A 20,365-nucleotide genomic window follows, 5' to 3' on the forward strand; every position below is an offset into this window, starting at 1 on the left:
TTTGTTTTTTTTTTTGTATTTTTAGTAGAGACAGGGTTTCATCATGTTGACCAGGCTTGTCTCAAACTCTTGACCTCAGGTGATCCACCCACCTCGGCCTCCCAAACTGCTGGGATTACAGGCATGAGCCACTGTGCCTGGCCAATAAACCAGAAAGGATTCATTCCCTAAGCTGGGAATTGAACTCAGGACACTATCATGAAGGAATAGAGCTTTAGCTACTGAGCTAATGCACAGGGTCAAGTTTCTTTTGGACACTGACCACCTAGAAAATCCAGGTAAGAAAGAGGAAAGAAGAACTGGAAAGCTCTGTGACAGAAAAAAAAAATCACAGGCCTTAAAAACAAAGATGATGAAGAAAGACACCTGTAAACCCCATTGATGTCTCCCATTTATGATAGCTTCCTTCCTCCTTTAAAGTGTTCTGGGGCCAGGTATAGTGACTGGGGCCTGTATCCCAGTGCTTTGGGAGGCCAAGGCAGGAGGATTGAGGCCAGGAGTTAGAGACCAGCCTGGGCAACAGAGCAAGACCCTATATCGACAAAAAATCTAAAAATTAGCCAGGTGTGGTGGGGTACACCTGTAGTCCCAGCAACTCGGAGGACTGAGGTGTGAGGATTACTTGAGCCCAGGAGTTTGAGGCTGCAGTGCGCTACGGCTATGCCACTGAACTCCAGCCTGGGTCTGACTCCAGAGCAATACCTCATTTTGCCACCCTCCCACCCCCAAAAAGTGTCTGGCCATAGCACCCCAGATTCTCTTTTATAGACAGTAAGAGCCAAAAGTTTGGAAGAAACGTTAGAGAAGTCATCTAGTCCAAGTCTGTATTTCAAGGCAGGGTCCACTATGGCCATGACCCTCAATATCCTGTTTCCATGTGACACCAACGCTTCAAAACTTCTAGGGCTGTGGTTTTCACGTCCAAGCAGGCAGCTGGCACTCAGGCAGATTTTATTATTAAAAAGGAGTCCAAAGGGCTGAGCATGGTGGCTCGTGCCTATAGTCACTGCACCTTGGGAGGCTGAGGCAGGCAGATCGTTTGAGCCAAGGAGTTCAACACCAGCCTGGGCAACATGGCGAAATCCTCTCTCTACCAAAAAATACAAAAATTAGATGGGCAAGGTAGTGTGTACCTATAGTCCCAGCTACTCAGGAGGCTGAGGTAGGCAGATCGCTTGAACCCGGGAGGTGGAGGCTGCAATGAGCCCAGATAGCATCACTGTACTCCAGCCTGGGCAACAAAGAAATAGCCTGTCTAAAAGAAAAAAAAATGGAAAAAAAGAGGCCAAGGCAGGAGGATTGCTTGAGACCAGGAATCTGAGACCAGCCTGGGCAACATAGCAAGACCCTATATCTATAAAACATTAGGTTGTCCCAGTGGTCTCAGCTACTCAGGAGGCTAAGGCAGGAGGATCACTTGAGCCCAGGAGTTTGAGGCTACAGTGAGCCATGATCCCACCACTGCACTCAAGCCCGGGCAACAGAGTGAGGTCCTGTCTCAAAATAAACAAATAATTTAAAAAGACTTGATTGTTCATTGCCCATTGGTGCCCGCTCTGCATTCTGGAGCTGCCTGCAGCAATTCTTCCTCCTAGAACAATCCTCCGGAGATTAGAAAACCCCCCTTGGCCCTTCCCCACAAGATTTCCCTTTTCCTCTCAGTTTTTTCAATGGTTCCTTTTCCTGATTTAGAATCAAGTTCAAATGCATGGACCTGGGAGACCCACTGTGACCTGACTCACACCTGTCTCTGTCCAGCCCCATCGTTCCTCAGTGAGTGGGTCACACGTGAGATTTCCACAAAACCCAGTTGTCCATACACATTGCTGCCATAGGTTTCCATGCCTCAGTTCATCGTTTGTTAGTTTTGTTTTTATGTGAAATATGTTTCCCTGAGTCCTCTTTTCTTCTCCACCTTCTTCTTGAGGTGGTAGATCTTCAAGACTCACTCAGGCCAGGTGGCCTCTAAGAAACCTTCATCACTACCAGAGATCAAACCCCACGTGCTTTCCATATGCTTCATTTCACCCCAGCATTCCTCTATTGTGGCATCAATCACCACGTTATTAGAATTGTCTGTGTTCTAGCTAGGCATGGTGGCACTTACCTGTAGTCCCAGCTAATCGGGAGGCCTTGGCAGGACGATCTCTTGAGTCCAGGAGTTTGAGACCAGCCTAGGCAACATAGCAAGACCTTGTGCCTACAAAAAAAGAAATGCAAAAAATTAGCTAGGCATGATGACATGCACCTGTAGTCCCAGCTGCTCTGGAGGTCTAGGCAGGAGGATCACTGGAGTCCAGGAGTTCAAGACCAGCCTAGGCAACATAGCAAGACCTTGTCTCTAACAAATGATAAAAAAATTAGAGCCTGTGGTGGAAGGCACCTGTAATCCCAGCTACTCCGGAAGCCTAGACAGGAGGATCACTTGTGTCCAGGAGTTCGAGACCAACCTAGGCAACATAGCAAGACCCTGTCTCTAACAAAAGATAAAACATTTGAGCATGTGGTACCATGGACCTGAAGTCCCAGTTACTTTGGAAGCTCAGGCAGTACGATTGCTTGAGACTCAAAGCTGAGGCTGCAGTGAGCTATGATCACACCACTGTACTCAAGCCTGGATGTCAAAGCAAGTCTCGAAAAAAAATCATAAAGGATACAAACAAGCGAAATAAACAGCCATATGAAGAGATATAGGGCACGGTATGGGGAAAGGGGCAGAGCTCTGAAACCCTCTCTGGGCACACCACCCTCCCAGCATCTTAATGTGCTCCCACTCAAAAGCTCTCTGAGTCCCATCCTTTACAGGTTCCATTATGTAGGAACGATTCATTAAGTCACTTGCCATTGGTGATTCGATCTCCAGCCCTCACCTCTCCCTGGAGGTCAGGGTGTGGGGCTGAAAGTTCCAGCCCACCAATCACAAGGTTGGTTACTCTGGCAACAAGCCCCCATCCTCCAGGAGATACCTCATCAGCATAAACTCAAGGGTGGATGAAAGGAGCTTATTATGAATAAAAAAAGATGCTCCTGAGTCAAATGGGAGTTTTGTTTTAAGTTCTTTGAGAAATCACCAAACCGCTTTCCACAACAGCTGAATGAATTTACACTCCCACCAGCAATGTGTAAGCATTCCCTTGTCTAGGGAACCTCTCCAGTATCTTTTACATCTTGACTTTTTAATAACAGCCGTCTTGACTGGTGTGAGATGGTATCTCATTGCGATTTTGATTTGCATTTCTCTAAAGATTCGCGATGTTGAGTATTTTTCTATGTTTGTTCGCCACATGTATGTTTTCTTAAGTGTCTATTCACGGTTTTTGCCCACTTTTTAATGGGGTTGTTTGGTTTGTTGTTGTTGTTGTTGTTGTTAATTTGTTTAAATTTCTTATAGATTCTGGATATTAGTTGTTGATTGAACGCATAGTTTGGAAATATTTCCACCCATTCTGTAGGTTGTCTGTTTACTCTGTTGACAGTTTCTTTTGCTGTGCAGAAGCACTTTAGTTTAATTAGCTCACATTTGTCAATTTTTGTTTTGGCTGCAATTGCTTTTGGTAAAAAACTTCCTGTACTTATTACTTGGGTGACAAAATAATCTGTACACTAAACCCCCATGACATGCAATTTACCTATATAACAAACCTGCATTTCAGGTCAGCTGCAGAGAGCCACTCACTCATGGTCATACCACAAAGGTGTCAACCAAAAATAAAATTCCAAGCCCCTCAACCAACTAACTGAACCCCTTTCTTGAACAAGGGGATTTGAAAGAGAAAACTAAAAAACTAGTTCAGGCTATGACAGAAAGAGGGGGACATGTCCCAATATACCCCTTCGGTACTGGCCCTTGGAGTGTCCCAAGATAAGCAAAAACATCCTCGCCTTTCTATTCCCACCACATTCAGGACGTGCCTTTGATGTGGGTTACTGCTGTTGACTAAAAAAAGCCAAACTCTGTAAAACATTTGAAGATGTTTATCCTGAGCCAAATAAGAGTGACCATGACCCATGACCCAGCCTCAGGAGGTCTTGAGAACATATGCCAAGGTGGTGGGGTTACAGCTTGGTTTTATGCATTTTAGGGAGACGGAAATGTGGAACTTAGGCACAAGTAACCAGTATTAACATTAAAATAGAGATCATAAGACCACAAAACAGACATTTTGTAGCAATAATGTCAGAGGCATTTGAACTGGAGTGACCAGAGTGACTCCATCTTGAACAGGGGCTGGGTAAAATAGGGCTGAGAACTGCAAGACTCCACTCCCAGAAGGTGAGGCATTCTTGGTCACAGGATGAGACAGGAGGTTGGCACAAGATACAGGTCACAAAGACCTTGCTGATAAAACAGGTTGCAATAAAGTCAGCCAAAACCCACCAAAATCACGAAGGTGACGAAAGGTGCTCATTACGCTCTAATTATAATATATTAGCATGCTAAGAGACACTCCCACCAGCACCATGACAGTTTACAAATGCCATGGCAACACCCGGAAATTACCCTATATGGTGTTAAGAAGGGAGAAACCCTTAGTTCCGGGAATTGCCGACTCCTTTCCTGGAAAACTCATGAATAATCCACTTGTTGTTTAGGGTATAATCAAGAAATAACTCTAAGTTTTCTTAGTCAAGCAGCTCACACCACTGCTGCTCTGCCTATGGAGTGGCCGTTTTTTATTCTTCTACTTTCCTAATAAACTTGCTTTCACTTTACTCTATGGCCTCAACCCAGATTCTTTCTTGTGCAAAATCCAGGAGCCCTCTCTTGGGGTCTGAATCAGAACATGTGCCACACGCCCGGCTAATTTTGTATTTTTAGTAGAGACAGGGTTTCTCCATGTTGGTCAGGCTGGTCTTGAACTCCTGACCTCAGGTGATCTGCCTGCCTCAGCCTATCAGCCTCCCAAAGTGCTGGGATTACAGGCGTGAGCCACCACACCCACTGGCCAGCTTCTTTACTGCATCTTGTTTTATTAGCAAGGTCTTTGTGATCTCAGTACCTTGTACCAACTCCTATCTCATCCTGTGACTAAGAATGCCTAACTTCCTGGGAACGCAGCCCAGTAGGTCTCAGCCTTATTTTGCCCAGCCCCTGTTCAAGATGGAGTCCCTCTGACATATTTTGACAAATCGGTTTATGTCTTTACCTGTAACTTCTGTCTCCCTAAAATGTATAAAACCAAGCTGTAACCCCACCACCTTGGGCACATGTTCTCGAGACCTCCTGAGGCTGGGTCATGGGCCATGGTCACTCTTATTTGGCTCAGAATAAACCTCTTCCAATGTTTTACAGAGTTTGGCTTTTTTGTCAACAGCAGTAACCCACATCTAAGGCACATCCTGGTCCTGAATGTGGTAGGAATGAGAAACGCTGGGATTTTTGTTGCTTGTCTTGGGACACTCCAGAGTCCAATACTGACCCAAGCCCCTGCTTCACTGGCTGAAGATTTGTGGGTTCTGCTCCAGTTCTCCATCTTTCTTCAGTCCTGTTTCCTTCCCACTTCCTTTCCCCATAAACATTCTGCACCCCAACCTTTGTCTCAAATCTGCTTCCAGAAAGCCCAGCCTGTGTTACCACAGTCTCTTGACTACAAACTCGCTGTTTACTTCCATAAGAATGACAGATATATATTTTTTAAGCTTGAAAAACAAACCCTCAATACATCTATGCCTGAGGCAAAGCAGGGCAGAAGATCACAGGGTTTCTGTTATGCCAAAATCTCTCCCAGGTAAATGCTGTGCGCAGGCATCTAAGCCCCTGGAGTTGCTTCAATTTATATTTCATGTGCAAACACTCAAAGGAGAGCTGCATGTGGAAGCCAGATCAAAACATTTATCCTCACAGTGTCTTGGAAAAAACTTATTAGCTGGCTGTATACAGATATTGAAGAGGAGCAGAAAAATGGAGGGAAAGGAACAACAAAAACCACCAAACAACAAAATATCTGTCGCTACCAGTTAAATAGAGGAGGCTGGTAGCAACAGATTTTTGGAGAGCCAGGGCTGCAGATGGCTACTGTAATATATTGTTATGCATCGCCACCAGAGCCCGTGTAGAGCAACTGCAGACCATGTCTGACATTGCCTTTGCTGACCTTTTCAATATTGCCCCAGCGCGGTGGAGCCAGTGTTTCTAGAGGAATTCAAATTGAATGTACTCAGGCAGAAAGGATTTGGCTGTGGACAAACCCTATCAGTCTCTTCACGTTTCGCCTTGTCATTCTCATGTAAATTGCAATTCTTTATTAGCATGGCCAGTCTTCTACCCAGGTGCAAGATGCCCGTCAAAATGTTAGCGAGGTCACATCTGCCCGCTCAGAGCAGCAGGGCTCCTCTAGCTGTGACACCAGCTCAGATCATTTCTGCGGGGCATAGAGAGGCAGGGAGACAGCCAGGGCCCCATTTGAAAGCACAAGAGTAACATGAAGTTCAAAAAGAACGGAGAGCTGGGCACGGTGTAGTCCTGAAGTCCCAGCTACCTTGGAGTCCAAGGTGGGAGGATAGCTGGAGCCCAGGAATTGAAGGCTGTAGTGAGCTATGATTGTACCACTGCACTCCGGCCTGAGTTACAGAGGGAGACCTTATCTATAAAAAAAGAGACAAAAGAAAGGAGAGACCAAACCTTGCCATTTGGTCAAGTCTTTGACCTTTTTCCTTTTACTTATTTATTCATAATTTTAGAGACAGTGTCTCCCTCTGTTGCCCAGGCCGGACTGCAGTGACGCAATCATAGCTCATTGCAGCCTCAAATTCCTGGGCTCTTGCAATCCTCCTGCATTAGCCTCCTGAGCAGCTGGAACTATAGGCATATGCCCCATGCTCAGTTAATCTTTTACGTTTTTTGTAGCGATGGGGTCTCACTATATTGCCCAGGCTGGCCTTGAACTCCTGTGCTTCTCCCACTCAGGCCTCCCAAAGTGCCTGGCTTTCTTTTTACAAATTTCCTCAAGCACAGCATCTTCTTCAGGTCTCACCACCACACATTCATTGGCAGAGGAGACTCAAGAGAGAGCTGCCTTAGGAGACAGAGGGAGCCTTAGAGAGGCTTAGAGTACATGGTGGATTATAACACTGTGGCTTATATAATCCTTCACTGCTTTCTCTGCTCCTTAAAGCATGACCAGGGGCACTAGGGAGGTCAGGTTGGTAGCAATCATTTAAGGCCCCATGGCTGTCCATGGCAGTGCTCCAAGGCCCCATAAGGACAGGCTCAGCAATCAAGATCTCTTTCCAAAGTGTTTCGCTTACTCCTGTTCATTGCTTACCTTTCTTGCATACAGCCACAGTTCTCAAAGTGTCATCTGCAGAGCAGAAGCATCGGTAGCACCTGGGAACTTGTCAGAAATGCAAATCCCCAGATGCCATCCTAGACTTACTGAGTCAGACAGTCTTGGGTAGGGCCTAGCAAACCGAGTTCTGGCAAGCTTTTCAGATGATTCTAATCCACGCCAAAGTCTAAGCGCTCCTGCTCTGTTAGAAGCCCTTGCCTGTCTCTCTAGCCTAATCTGCATCTAGCTCAGGGACTTTTAACCACTTGAGGGGAGGGGACTGCATTAATCCCCTCCCCTCAAGTGGTTAAAAGTCCCTGAGCAGATAGTATTTCATTAGTCCATTCCTCTCAAGTGGTTAAAAGTCCCTGAGCAGATAGTATTTCATGATACTATCTGCACCTGGGTAATTTACAACAAAAAAAGGTTTAATTGACTCACAGTTCTGCATGTCTGGGGAGGCCTCAGGAAACTTACAATCATGGTGGATAGCAAAGGGGAAAGCATGACACATCTTACATGGCTACAGGAGCGAGAGGGTGAGTATGTAACTGTCAAACACTTTTAAACCATTAGCTCTCATGAGAACTCATGCACTATCACGAGAACAGCATGGGGGCAATCCATTCCCACGATCCAATCACCTCCCACCAAGTCCCTCCCTCAGCACATGGGGATTACAATTTGAGATGAGATTTGGGTGGGAACACAGAGCCAGCTCACATCAGGGGCAGTAGCTTTACCTCACCATGGTCACTTGCTTAGAGGCATATCTAGGGAGAAGAAATTTGTGGGCCTGTGAAAGCAGTCAACAATTTAATGTTCCAGAAACATGGAGCCAATGAATTAGAAGAGAATAGACTGACTTCTCCAGTGGCTGGAGGTCAATAACGTGGGGAAAATTAGAACCACCCCTTCCTTAGCATTTTTGAAGGCAGAAGAACCTCCTGGAGATGTAGCCATGCAATGGAATCTAAGAACTGTGATGTTAGGCCAAACTCAGTGGCTCATACCTATAATCCAAGCACTTTGGGATGCTGCGACAGGAACATCTCTTTAGGGCAAGAGTTTGAGGCCAGCCTGATAGAGTTCCTATCTCTACTAAAAAATCAGTGAGGCATAGTGATGTACACCTTTAGTCCCAGCTACCTGGGAAGCTGAAGCAGGAGGATCGCTTGAGCCCAGGAGTTTGAGGCTAAAACTAGCTGTGATTGCACCACCGCACTCCAGCCCAGAGGACACAGTGGGACCCCCCAGTTGAAATAAAAGAAGAACTATGATGTTGAGAACCCAGGTCTGATTTCAAGTGGCACCTTCTTGGCTGGGCTATCAGCTCACATACAACAGGAAACTGGTCATTAGTGAGAGATGGAGAACAGTAAGGCACTTGCAGGATTATATCAGGAGTGATCACACTGTGCCCCTATAGTGAGGGAGGACCTAATCCCAGCAAGTAGCAGAAATACTCAGCAGGAGAACTGAGGCAACAGCCCATTATGGAGTCAGGACACAAAGAAAGATGGAACTCAACCCAGATAGCAGGCTGATGGCAGCACAAGTATCTCCACCTGGCCAAAGCCTGACTTACACATCCTGTTCCAGTTAAGGTTGGCTCAGGAGTTGGGGAGCCTTATTATAATAGAAAAAGGATTAAAAGAGTCCTGTGAGGAAAGATTAGAAAGACAAGGGCAGATGGATCCAATCCAAACTTACAGGTTTCAGAGTTTAAATAAATTCAAGGACTTTTCTCCCTGCAAGCAGGGGATCTAAGGAGTCCATTGAGGCAAATACAACAGACGCTCTGTGTTGAAAAAGAAAAAGCTTATAAAGAAGGCAGAAAAGGTTTCCAAGACATCAAAAAGCTCTGAGAAAACAATATTTTGTCAAGTTAAGTGTAAAATGATCAAAAACATGTGGATAATGTCTCTAAAAATATACACAGCTCTGAAAATCAAGGTGGAGAAGAAGCTGATAAAATCTGTTTTGCTTTTGGCAGAATTCAAAATGTTTGGGAGCGAGGTGCACCTCTTCAGGAAACAGGTTTTCCCTATTATTTTTCTTTCTTTCCACTCATAATCCTTGGGATTCAAGGAGTTTTAGACAGAAAAGACCTTAAAAATCATCTCCTGGGCTCCCACATTTAACACACAAGAAAGCTGAGGCTTCAGAAGGTTCAGTTATGTATAGAATTCCACAAATAAACAAAGGTCAGCCTTAGAGCACTGGAGAACCAGATCAGAGATCATTTTACTAAACAGAATTTCCTCTCTTGTCCTTGTCTTCAAGGAGCCATTCAAGGAGCCATTCAATGGCTCCACATCCAGGAGCCATTCAAGACCAAGTAATTCACATACTCCATGGATCTTTTTTCCTACACTCAGGCTACACCTAGACATTGGGTGTATTCATTCTTTTTCACACTGCTATAAAGAAATACCAGAAACTTGATAATTTATAAAGAAAAGAGATTTAATTGACTCACAGTTCCCAATGGCCTGGGAGGCCTCAGGAAACTTACAATCATGGTGGTAGGGGAAGCAGGAACGTCTTCCGTGGCAGAAGGCAAGAGAGAACATATGAAGGAGGAACTGCCAAACACTTATAAAACCATCAGATCTCATGAGAATGAACTCACTATCACGAGAACAGCATGGGGGAAACCTCCCCCATCATCCGATCACCTTCCACCACGCTCCTCTCTTGACACACTGGGATTGTGGGGATTACTATTCAAGGTAAGATTTGGTGAGAACACAGCCAAACCATATCATTGGGTAAAGACAAATTTGGTAGATATAGCCAAAGTTGGAAGCTAAACCAGGAGGGATGCCCCACGTCTGCGGGGTTTGTGCCTTCTCACTTATCTTAGTTTGTAATCTGAAAACCAAAATGTATTAGTCCTCTCCTACATTGCTATAAAACAACCACCTGAGACTGGGTAATTTATGAAGAAAAGAGGTTTCTTTGATTCACAGTTCCACAGGCTGTACAGGATGCATGGCTGGAAAGGCTCATGAAACTTACAATCACGGTGGAAGGCAAAGGGGAAGCAGGCACATCTTACAAGGCAGAAGCAGGAGGAAGCCAGGGAAATGGGAGGTGCTACACACTTTTCAACAACCAACTCTCATAAGAGCTCACTCACTAAGAATGGCAAGAGAATTACTGGAAGAAATGACCAAGAATGTAGCACTAAGACACGAGGAAAGGATAATTTGGTCTAATATACACCTAATTAAAGCTCCAAAAGAAGAAAGTGTACAGAACACAGAACAGAAAGCATTAAGAGATATAATTGCTGATAATTAAAAAAAAATAGTGGAAGATGTAAATCTTCAGATTTAGATACAACAAGTCTAAATCAGGAGCCATAAAAAGATCATTGTACTAGTCTATTCTCATATTGCTATAAAGAACTACCTGAGACTGAGTAACTTAAGAAGAAAATAGGTTTAATTGGCTTATGGTTCTGCAGGCGTTATAGGAAGCATGCATGGGAGGCCTCAGGAAACTTACAATCATGGCAGAAGGCAAAGGGGAAACACGCACATCTTCACATGTCACAGCAGAAGACAGAGCAAAGCAAGAAGTGCTCCACACGTTTAAACAACCAGATCTTGTGAGAACTCAATCACTATCACGAGAACAGCAAGCAGAAGATCCACCCCCATGATTCAATCCCTTCCCACTGGGTTTCTCCCTGGTGGACTGTGTAAATTTTACCTCACTGGAAGTTGGATTGTTTGAATTCCTGTGATATTTTTGAGATAACTATATTATTTGGATTTTCATGATTTTGAGTTCTTGAATGCAGTTAAATATTTTGGGAACAGTTTGATCTTTTGGGGTCTTGCTTTTATGATTTGTTGGGCAGATTTGAAGCCCTGTCCAACCCAGAGCAAATTATCTCCAAATACTGAAGCAAGACCTTCTTGAGTATTCTACCCAATGTCCCATGAATTAGGAGTTTTTCCAGTCTGGTTTGTGGAAACAGGTGTTTTTCCTGGTGCTATATGAGCTCTGGGAACTGCTTTCTAATCCTTTTGGTTCCCTTGCATCCAAGCAGTCAACAGCATTTTGCTGGACCCCTGAGGGGACATCTCTGCAAATCTTAAGTTCTCTCCTTTCAGCTCTCTCCTCTCCAGTACTCTGCCTTATGAAATCCAGCCACTGTGGTTTCCCTGGACTCTCGGCTCCATCTTTTCAACTCAGGGAGTCTGCTGAGCAATCACTGGGTTCTGTCTCCTTGTGCCACAGCCTAGAAACTCGACACAGTAAGTTGAGGTTACAGTAGGATTCACCTCATTTTTTCCTTGTCTCTCAAGGATCCCTGTTCTTTTTTCTTTTTTAAAATTGTTTTAAGCCCAGGTGCAGTGGCTCATACCCATAGTCCCAACACTTTGGGAGGCCAACGTGGGTGGATAGCTTGAGCCCAGGAGTTCACAACCAGCCTGGGCAACATGGCACAACTCTATCTCTACAAAAATAAATAGCAATACAAAAAATAGCCTTGTGGTGTGTACCCGTAGTGCCAGCTCCTTGAGATGCCAAGTGGGAGGATCACTTGTGCCCAGGAGGTTGAGGCTGCAGTGAGCTGTGACCATACACTGTACTATAGTCTAGGTGGCAGAGCGAGATCCCTTCTCAAAAAATGATTTTATGTATTTTGTCTGAGTATTTTTATTGTTTTTCGTAGGATGGAAAATCCCATCTCTGTCACTTCAGCTTGGGTGAAAGCAAAAGTCCTATAGGAGTTTAAACTGGGGCCACAGCCCAGCCACAGGATCTCAGCAGAGGCCAAAGCTGGGGATTCATCATACAGCATCCAGCAGGAATGTTGTGCCTCTGGGTCCCACAGTCAGCAATCTCATTTGTCATTTTTAATCCCAGTGGTGGTCTGAAATGCATAACAATACCTTCTCTTTGTGCTCATACTGGCTAAACGTGGGAAAGGAAAGAGAAGTTCAAAGTGAATTTTATTTAATACAGAGTTTGCTGAATGTTTTTAATTGAAAACAGCTGATTGACTAAATTTTTTAAAATTGCAATTTAAATTTAATTTATTTTGGCCAAGCACAGTAGCTCATGCCTGTAATCCCAGCACTTCGGGAGGCTGAGGCAGACAGATCACTTGAGGTCAGGAGTTTGAGATCAGCCTGGCCAACATGGTGAAACTGCGTCTCCACTAAAAACACAAAATTACTCAGACATGATGGTGCATACCTGTATTCCCAGGTACTCAGGAAGCTGAGGCAGGAAAACAGCTTGAACCCGGGAGGCAGAAGTTGCAGTGAGCAGAGATTGCACCACTGCACTCCTATCCTGGGCGACAGAGACAGACTCTGTCTCAAAAATAAATATAAATAAATAAATACATATATTTAATTTATTTTAATTATTATATAATAGAATCGTAACATCATGGCTTTCAAAACAACTTTTAAAATAATGGTATTAAAAATCACCAAAACTATGAGGCTTTTATAATTTACAAAGCAATCTCATAGGCATTATCTTTTTAAACCATTTCTAACCTATTTAGTACAGATACCTATACGAAAGCTTTTAATGGTTCTTTGATCTCGTATTTGTCAGCTAGCTAAGACTCAAATTCAGATTATTATTTAACTCTGATGTGTAATGTCTAAGTAATTATATATTCTTAGCTTTAAAAAGTTGATGTCATGGTGGGAAAAAGTTGGAGTCTGTTCTAAATTAAGGGAGTCCAGAGGGACAAAAATAACAAAAGTCAAACCATCATGCTTGATTCGGTCCTGATTCAAAAAAAAAAAAAAACTACAATAGACATTTAAGAAGAAAATTTGAATATGGATTGGATTTTAGATCTTATCAGAGAATTGTCCTAAGTGTCACAAGTGTGATCATGATAGTGTCATTTATCGGGCAAGGTTTTTATTCCTAGAACATATGGAGGGAAAAAAAAGGAGAAGTAAAATATCATGATCTTTACAACTTACGAGTGGTTTAGGATCAACTATATGTATATGTATACACACATATAAGTAAAGCAAATATGATAAAATGCTGCCAGTTATTGAGTCTAAGCAATGGATGTACAGGAATTTAATGTATGATTCATTCAACCTTTCTGTATGTTTGAAAGTTTTAACAACAAAGAAGATGGGAGTGTTGGGGGTGGTGCATGCCTGTAATCCCAGCACTTTGGGAGGTTGAGGTGGGCAGATCGCTTAAGATCAGGAGTTCAAGACCAGCCAGGCCAACATGGTAAAACCCTGTCCCTACTAAAAATACAAAACTTAGCCGGGTATGGTTGTGGGCGCCTGTAATCCCAGCTACTCGGAAAGTTGAGGCAGGAGGATTGCTTGACCCTGGGAGGCTGAGGTTGCATTGAGCCAAGATTGCACCACTGCACTCCAGCCTGAGTGACAGAATGTAACTCTGTCTCAGAAAAAAAAAAAAAAAAAAGAAGATACGAGAGGGAATGACCTTATTAGTCCCTAAAACAAAACAACAAAAAGAATCTGCAGATGGACAATGGGTGGCAGTAACCCTATCCTTGCAGAAAATAAAGAATCCTAGGACTGCGAATTTCCCTTCCCAACATGGGCCATGCATACAGTCTTAGAGGCAGATAAGTGAAATGTGAAATGCATTCGCTTGAAACCAAAAACCTATTTGAATTAAAGTAGTGTTGAAGTGAGTAAGCTGCAATATATGCAAATATATCTCAATGCTTTAGGCCCTCCTTGTTATAACTCAGATACTTTTGATCATAGTAGCCCACTTCCCAATAGCCAGAAAAAAATGTTTAAGTAACAATCTTAACATGACATCATGTGTTGAGATGTACAGTCAATGCTCATTATTCCCAGTAGTTATGATTTATAAAGCTTCTGAAAATGCTAAATTAGTAAATATTGAATCATTGCTTCTAGGGGAAATGTGTACATATGTAGATATATATCACGCATCCCAGCCCTTTGGGAGGTTGAGGTGGGCGGGTCACCTGAAGTCAGGAGTTCAAGACCAGCCTGGCCAACATGGCGAAACCCCATCTCTACTAAAACACACACACACACACACACACACACACACACACACACACACATTAGCCAGGCATGGTGGTGGGTGCCTATAATCCCAACTACTTGGGAGGCTAAGGCAGGAGAATCCCTGGAATCCTGGAGGCGGAGGTTGCAGTGAGCCGAGATCTCGCCACTGCACTCCAGCCTGGGCGACACAGTGAGACTCTGTCTCGGGAAAAGAAATATGTATATATAAAATCTTAAATTCTACAAACAATGAATCCTGGTGGATTCTCTTTTCTTTATTTTTACAAAGGAAAAAATGAGGTTTAGAAGCATTCAATGACTTACCAGAGGCTACCCTCTCCCACGTGTGAGATTTGGAATTCAAGCCTGGTCCATGTAGCCCCAGCACCAAAGCTTCACTCCCTGCCTCTTCTGGTCATCTCTGCATGAGGCTAAAACAAGAAGAAAAAGCATCGCCTTTATGCACCTCAGCTTGGAAGGTGTGCCTCAGGTGTCTCAGATTTTTAACTGCTTCACACGTATCTGCAAATGACCGCAAAACTGCAGGAAGTTTCAGTTTTGGGGGACTACGAAAGCATTTTAGCAAGTAGGTACATTTGCAAATACAGAATCCTACAGATTCTGCACATAATGAGGATTGACTGTAATTTACAATCTTTCTTTTTCTTTCTTTATTTTTTTTTTTTTGAGACAGGTTCTTGCTCTGTCACCTGGGCTAGAGTGCAGTGGCATGATCTTGACTCACTGCAGCCTTGACCTCCCAGGCTCAAGCAATCCTCCCTCCTCAGCCTCCCAAGTAGCACACCAGCATGCATGGCTAATTTTTGTATTTTTTATAGAGACAGGGTGTCACCATGTTGCCCAGACTACAATCTTGAACCTCTCCATTAAATTGTAGTGGATGGTATCCATGTGAAAGTTATTTTATTTATTTTTGTTTTTAATTTTTAATTTGTTTTTGAGACAGGATCTCATTCTGTCACCCAGGCTGGAGTGCAGTGTCCATTTGTAGCTTACTGTGGCCTTAACTTCCTGGGCTCAAACAACCCTCCCTCCTCAATCCCCCCAGTAGCTGGGACCACCATGCTCAGCTAAGGCTAGTTTTCCTTTTTTTGTGTGTTGAAATGGGGTCTCACCATGTTGTCTAGGCTAGTCTTGAACTCCTGGCCTCAAGTGATCCTCCTACCTTAGCATCCCAAAGAGCTAGGATGACAGACACGAGTCACCATGCCCATCCTAAATGTATTTTTGTATGCTCAACAGTGCTACCCGAAAAAGGTGCTCAGTATATCTTTGATAAATAACTGCACAAGTGAAGGCAAAGTTAATACCCAAAACTTAATAATAGGTGGTGGTTTACGGATAAGACAATTTGGAACTAAGATAAACAAGACAAGGCAAGATTACCCCTAATTCTTACTCAGCCTTGACCATCAAAACCAAAGATGAATGAGCCCTTTAGAAACGTGTTGGCTGAGCATGGTGGCTCACGCCTGTAATCCCAGCACTTTGGGAGGCCGAGGCGAGTGGATCACCTGAGCTCAGGAGTTTGAGATCAGCCTGGCCAACATGGAAAAACCCTGTCTTTACTAAAAATAGAAAAAAATTAGGCAGGTGTGGTGGTATGTGTCTGTAATCCCAGCTCCTTGGGAGGCTAAGGCAGGAGCATTTCTTGAATCTGGGAAGCAGAGGTTGCAGTGAGCCAAAATCACGCCACTGTACTCCAGCCTCGGTGACAGACTGAGACTCTGTCTCAAAAAGAAAAAAAAAGTTAAAGCTCATGATATTTCCTCCAGACCTTGGGACAGGGTGAGCAAGAGTGCACATAGAACAGTTGCCAAGCAGTTTTTAAATGACAAAATGGGTTACATACCTATGAAAATGGTAAGTCGTTTAAAGATGCAGACAGATTTTCTTAGGTTATGAATGGTGCTAGTTTGCAGTCGACATAGGTATGTGTTACCCAAATTATCTAAGACAGATCTCAGTCAATTTAGAAAGTTTACTTTGCCTAGGTTAAGGATGCATCTGTGACACTGCCTCAGGAGGTCCTGATGACATGTGCTCAAAGTGGTGGGGGCACAGCTTAGTTTTGAACATTTTAGGGAGACATGAGACATCAATCAATATATGTACGATGTGCATTGGTTGCATCCAGAGAGGCGGGACAACTCAAAGCGGGGAGGAGGCTTCCAGGTCATGGGTAGATAAGAGACAAATGGTGGCATTCTTTTGAGTTTCTGATTAGTCTTTCCAAAGAAAACAATCAGATATGCATTTATCTCAGTGAGCAGAGGGGTGACTTTGAATAGAAGGGAGGCGGGTTTGCCCTAAGCAGTTCCCAGTTTGACTTTTTCCTTTAGCTTAATGATTTGGGGGTCCCAAGATTTATTTTCCTTTCACACAAGTAGAGTGTAGCTTGTTACCACGTGATATTAATGATGAGGAAATGTATTAACTACAAGCTTTAGTGCTGGATTGTCCATCCATAAATCACATGATCAGTGAACAATTCTGTGGCTTCTTTCAAAGCCCGTCACTGCACATCTGTTATTCAGTTCACGCACAGACAGCAAAGTGTGTAAGCATGTTGCTTCCCTATCTAATCCCAGTGTTAAATCCGTGTGATATTTTCTAAAAATGGGTAAGTGGAAGAGGGAGTTGGCCAGCAAAGACCAAAGTGCAGCAAAGAAACAAACAGAAAAAAAAGTGATAATACCGGGAATGAAATTTGTTGGTGACATAAATGGAGTTATAAAAGTAGTATTTGACTGTGGAAATGTTGGTGCTATGGCTGATACCTTAGACACCCAATCAGAGGATTAGTGAAGGTGAGCTTATCAATGTCAATGAAGAAGGATTTACAACAAGAATGAAGGTGTCCCAGAGGAAGTGGAAAGAGTGACAAACAACTTTACATTAAAGGAACTCGAGATATTTCCCAAAATTGAAAGCACAAAGAATAGAATGTTGGAAGTGGATTCAACCTTACACAGCAGTATGACAGTTCACCAAAATGTTCACTCTGTGTCAGAAGTTTCCTGAGGCCTCCCAGAAACTGAGCAGATGCCAGCATCATGCTTCCTAGACAGCCTGCAGAACCATGAGCCAATTAAACCTCTTTTCTTTATCAATTACCCAGTCTCCAGACTGAGCTCGTTTTTATTTGATTATTTTTTGTACAGAGGGGGTCTCACTACATTGCCCAGGCTCGTCTCAAACCCCTGGCCCCAAGCTATCCTCCTGACTCAGCCTCCCAAAGCACTGAGATTACAAACATGAGCCATCACACCTGTCCAAAATTATATATATTTAGTGTGAAGACATTTGAAGAATTCACTCGACAGGCTCAAGGAATCTTCTACACGTTGGTGAGGCAGCTGCAGATAGTATTAGTAGGTGTTGGCTCTAAGGAGAATGAAGCTTTCACAAAATAACATTCGGCTAAAACCAAAGAGAAATATAGCTTTTAAGGGAATATCTGGGGTGATGGTTGGCCATTACATTTTAGGAACAGCAATTTCTGCTGTTTATATTGAAGTCGTTTCTGGCCCTGTGCTATCATTTTCCTCTGTCCCCCAACCCAAAGTCCTGTGTTGCAGTCACTTGGGGGTTGGCGGCACTATGGAGTTGAAGGAGAGGCACCTCTGTTCACATTTGGTGTGAAATCGTGAGAGAGATATAGCATTTGCAGATGGCCAGTGACGGTGTTGGGGGCTTGCCAGTCAGAACCATCTAGCATGTCCTGGGGTGGGGGGTTTGGGGGAACACCAGATTCACCACGACGAAGCAGGATAGAGGCTTCAGTTATATGATTTGGTTAACACAGGAAGGTGTGACCTCAGAAGGCTGGAGAAATGGGACACTTGGGCTGCTGGCTGTGCTCCCTGCAGAACGTCTCCTAACTGAGACTGTGGCTACCAGCCTGGGCCACTTTTCAATGGTCTGAATGTCTGCACACCTGCCTTGCTTCTTACCAGATTCACACCATCTTCGCAGCTTAAATATTCCACCTGCCACCTGCCAAGGCCAACAGCCTGTTTCCTGCCTGTTCAAGGAAATCAGCTCAGATCCCTGCTGCTGCCACCACATGGGAAGACAGTTCTCAGTTCTTGGCTCAGGTGAGGATGCACTAATCTGTGCTCCACCCCCAATCCACAGGATCCCCAAGGAGTTCCATCTACTGCACCCTACCCTTTCGATGTCTCTGAAAACCCCATTAGGTGTCATTTCATAGTGTCTTAAAAAGCCCCTGATCCCCTTAATTCAGCTAAATCTCTCGCCCATCAGAAGATTTGTTCCCATGGCTTTCAATCCCAGAACTTTGGGAGGCTGAGAGGGGCAGATTACCTGAGGTCAGGAGTTTGAGACTACCCTGGCCAAAATAACAAAACCCCAACTCTATTAAAAACACACACAAAAAAATCAGCTGGGCCTGGTAGCGCATGCCTGTAATCCCAGCTACTCAGGAGGCTGAGGCAGGAGAATCACTTGAACCCGGGAGGCAGAGGTTGAGGTGAGCTGAAAGCACACGGTTGTGCTCCAGCCTGAGCCACCGAGTGAGACTCTGCCTCAAAAAAAAAAAAAAAAAAAAAAAAAAAAAAAAAAAAGATGTGTTCCCAATAGAACAAGCACGTATCTTGAAAAAGAAGCTCCAACATAGAGCACAGTAGTTTGAAAAGGAATGTTCATGTATTCATTCACTGAAAAAATGTTTCTGCGCTGCCACTATGCAACTAAGTGTAGAAAACATGATATTGATTTTTTAAAAAATAGATACACGGAATAGAGTTGCTACTGCTCTTTTGAAGTGATTTGCAGAGGAGGCGTTCATTAGCCTAATTATCTAGCAGCTGATAATATGCACAAACTGCTGTCAGTGTCACGAAGGGAAGGAACTCACTTCTTTGAGAGTTTTTTTTCTTTTTTTATTAAGACACAGGATGTCACCCAGGCTGGAGTGCAGTGGCAAGGTCATAGCTCACTGCAGCCTCAAACTCCTGGGCTTGAGTGATCCTCCTGCCTTGACCTCCCAAGTAGCTGGTACTACAGGTGCACACCACCACACCTGGCTAATCTAATTTTTTTGTGGAGATGGAGTGTAATTATGTTACCCAGGCTGGTCCCAAACTCTTGGTCTCAAGCAATCCTCTTCCTTCCTCAGCCTCCCAAAGGGCTGAGATTAAGGCATGAGCTATCACACCTGGCCTTTGAACGTTTTTAAGAGAAGAGTCTGGCCTGACCTGGGCAGCTGAGAACCACTTCCCTGAAGGGGTGTAGTATGGGGGAGATCTGGGGATCAGTAAGAGGAACCAAGGTCATGAGGCAGACACCGGAGAACAACATGCCTCAGGAAGGCAGGCAGGTGCTAGTGGATCGAAGGAATAGAGAAAACTGGGGGGACCATAGGACTCCAGTGTGTGGAAAGAAGGCAGCACGAATGGTGAGACCAAGCACAGTCCCTACAGAGGCCAGACACACGGGAAGAGACTTCGCACACCCTCACTCTATAACCGAACCAGGGTTCAGCTGCTGACCGCTTGAAAGCCAGAGACAAGAGTTTGTGGGAAGAAAAGCTGGTTTATTTGGAGAGCAAGCAAAGCAAGAAGATGGTGGACAATTGTCCCAAAGTACCATCTTAAGTCACAGCAAGTTTTAGGTTCTTTTTATGTTAAGAGCAGGAGGGAGTGGGGAGCGGGGAGGGGGGCTAGGATCAAGACGTGACTGGCAGTGCTTGCTTCGGCAGCACATTTACTAAAATTGGAATGGTACAGAGAAGAATAGCAAGGCCCTGGGCAAAGATGACATGCAAGCTCCTGAAGCAGTCCATATTTTAAAAAATAATTTATATTTTAAAAAGTGGTACTCAATCACCACAGACATCTGGGCACTAGTGAGGGTCCAAGGAGGTTGGGAACAAAAAGTTCTAGGACAAGGACAAAGAATGTCCTTGGTCAGGTCACAATGCTCATATAAATCTCTCAACAGTTAGTTGTTTCCATACTTCTTCCTTGATCCCAGAGTTAGTTTTTAAAACTACACAATTGCTGCATGTGCATTATT

General features: G+C 44.0%; 1 non-coding gene across 1 annotated transcript; it reads left to right on the forward strand.

Moving 5' to 3' along the window:
• The first annotated feature begins 20,032 nt into the window (after positions 1 to 20,032).
• LOC120360487 (U6 spliceosomal RNA) lies at positions 20,033 to 20,138 on the forward strand. The gene has a single exon (XR_005576975.1). It is a non-coding gene; the product is annotated as a U6 spliceosomal RNA (small nuclear RNA).
• Positions 20,139 to 20,365: the final 227 nt, after the last annotated feature.

The sequence above is a fragment of the Saimiri boliviensis genome, chromosome 20 (genome assembly GCF_048565385.1).
Source record: "Saimiri boliviensis isolate mSaiBol1 chromosome 20, mSaiBol1.pri, whole genome shotgun sequence".
In the NCBI taxonomy this organism is placed as follows: Eukaryota; Metazoa; Chordata; class Mammalia; order Primates; family Cebidae; genus Saimiri; species Saimiri boliviensis.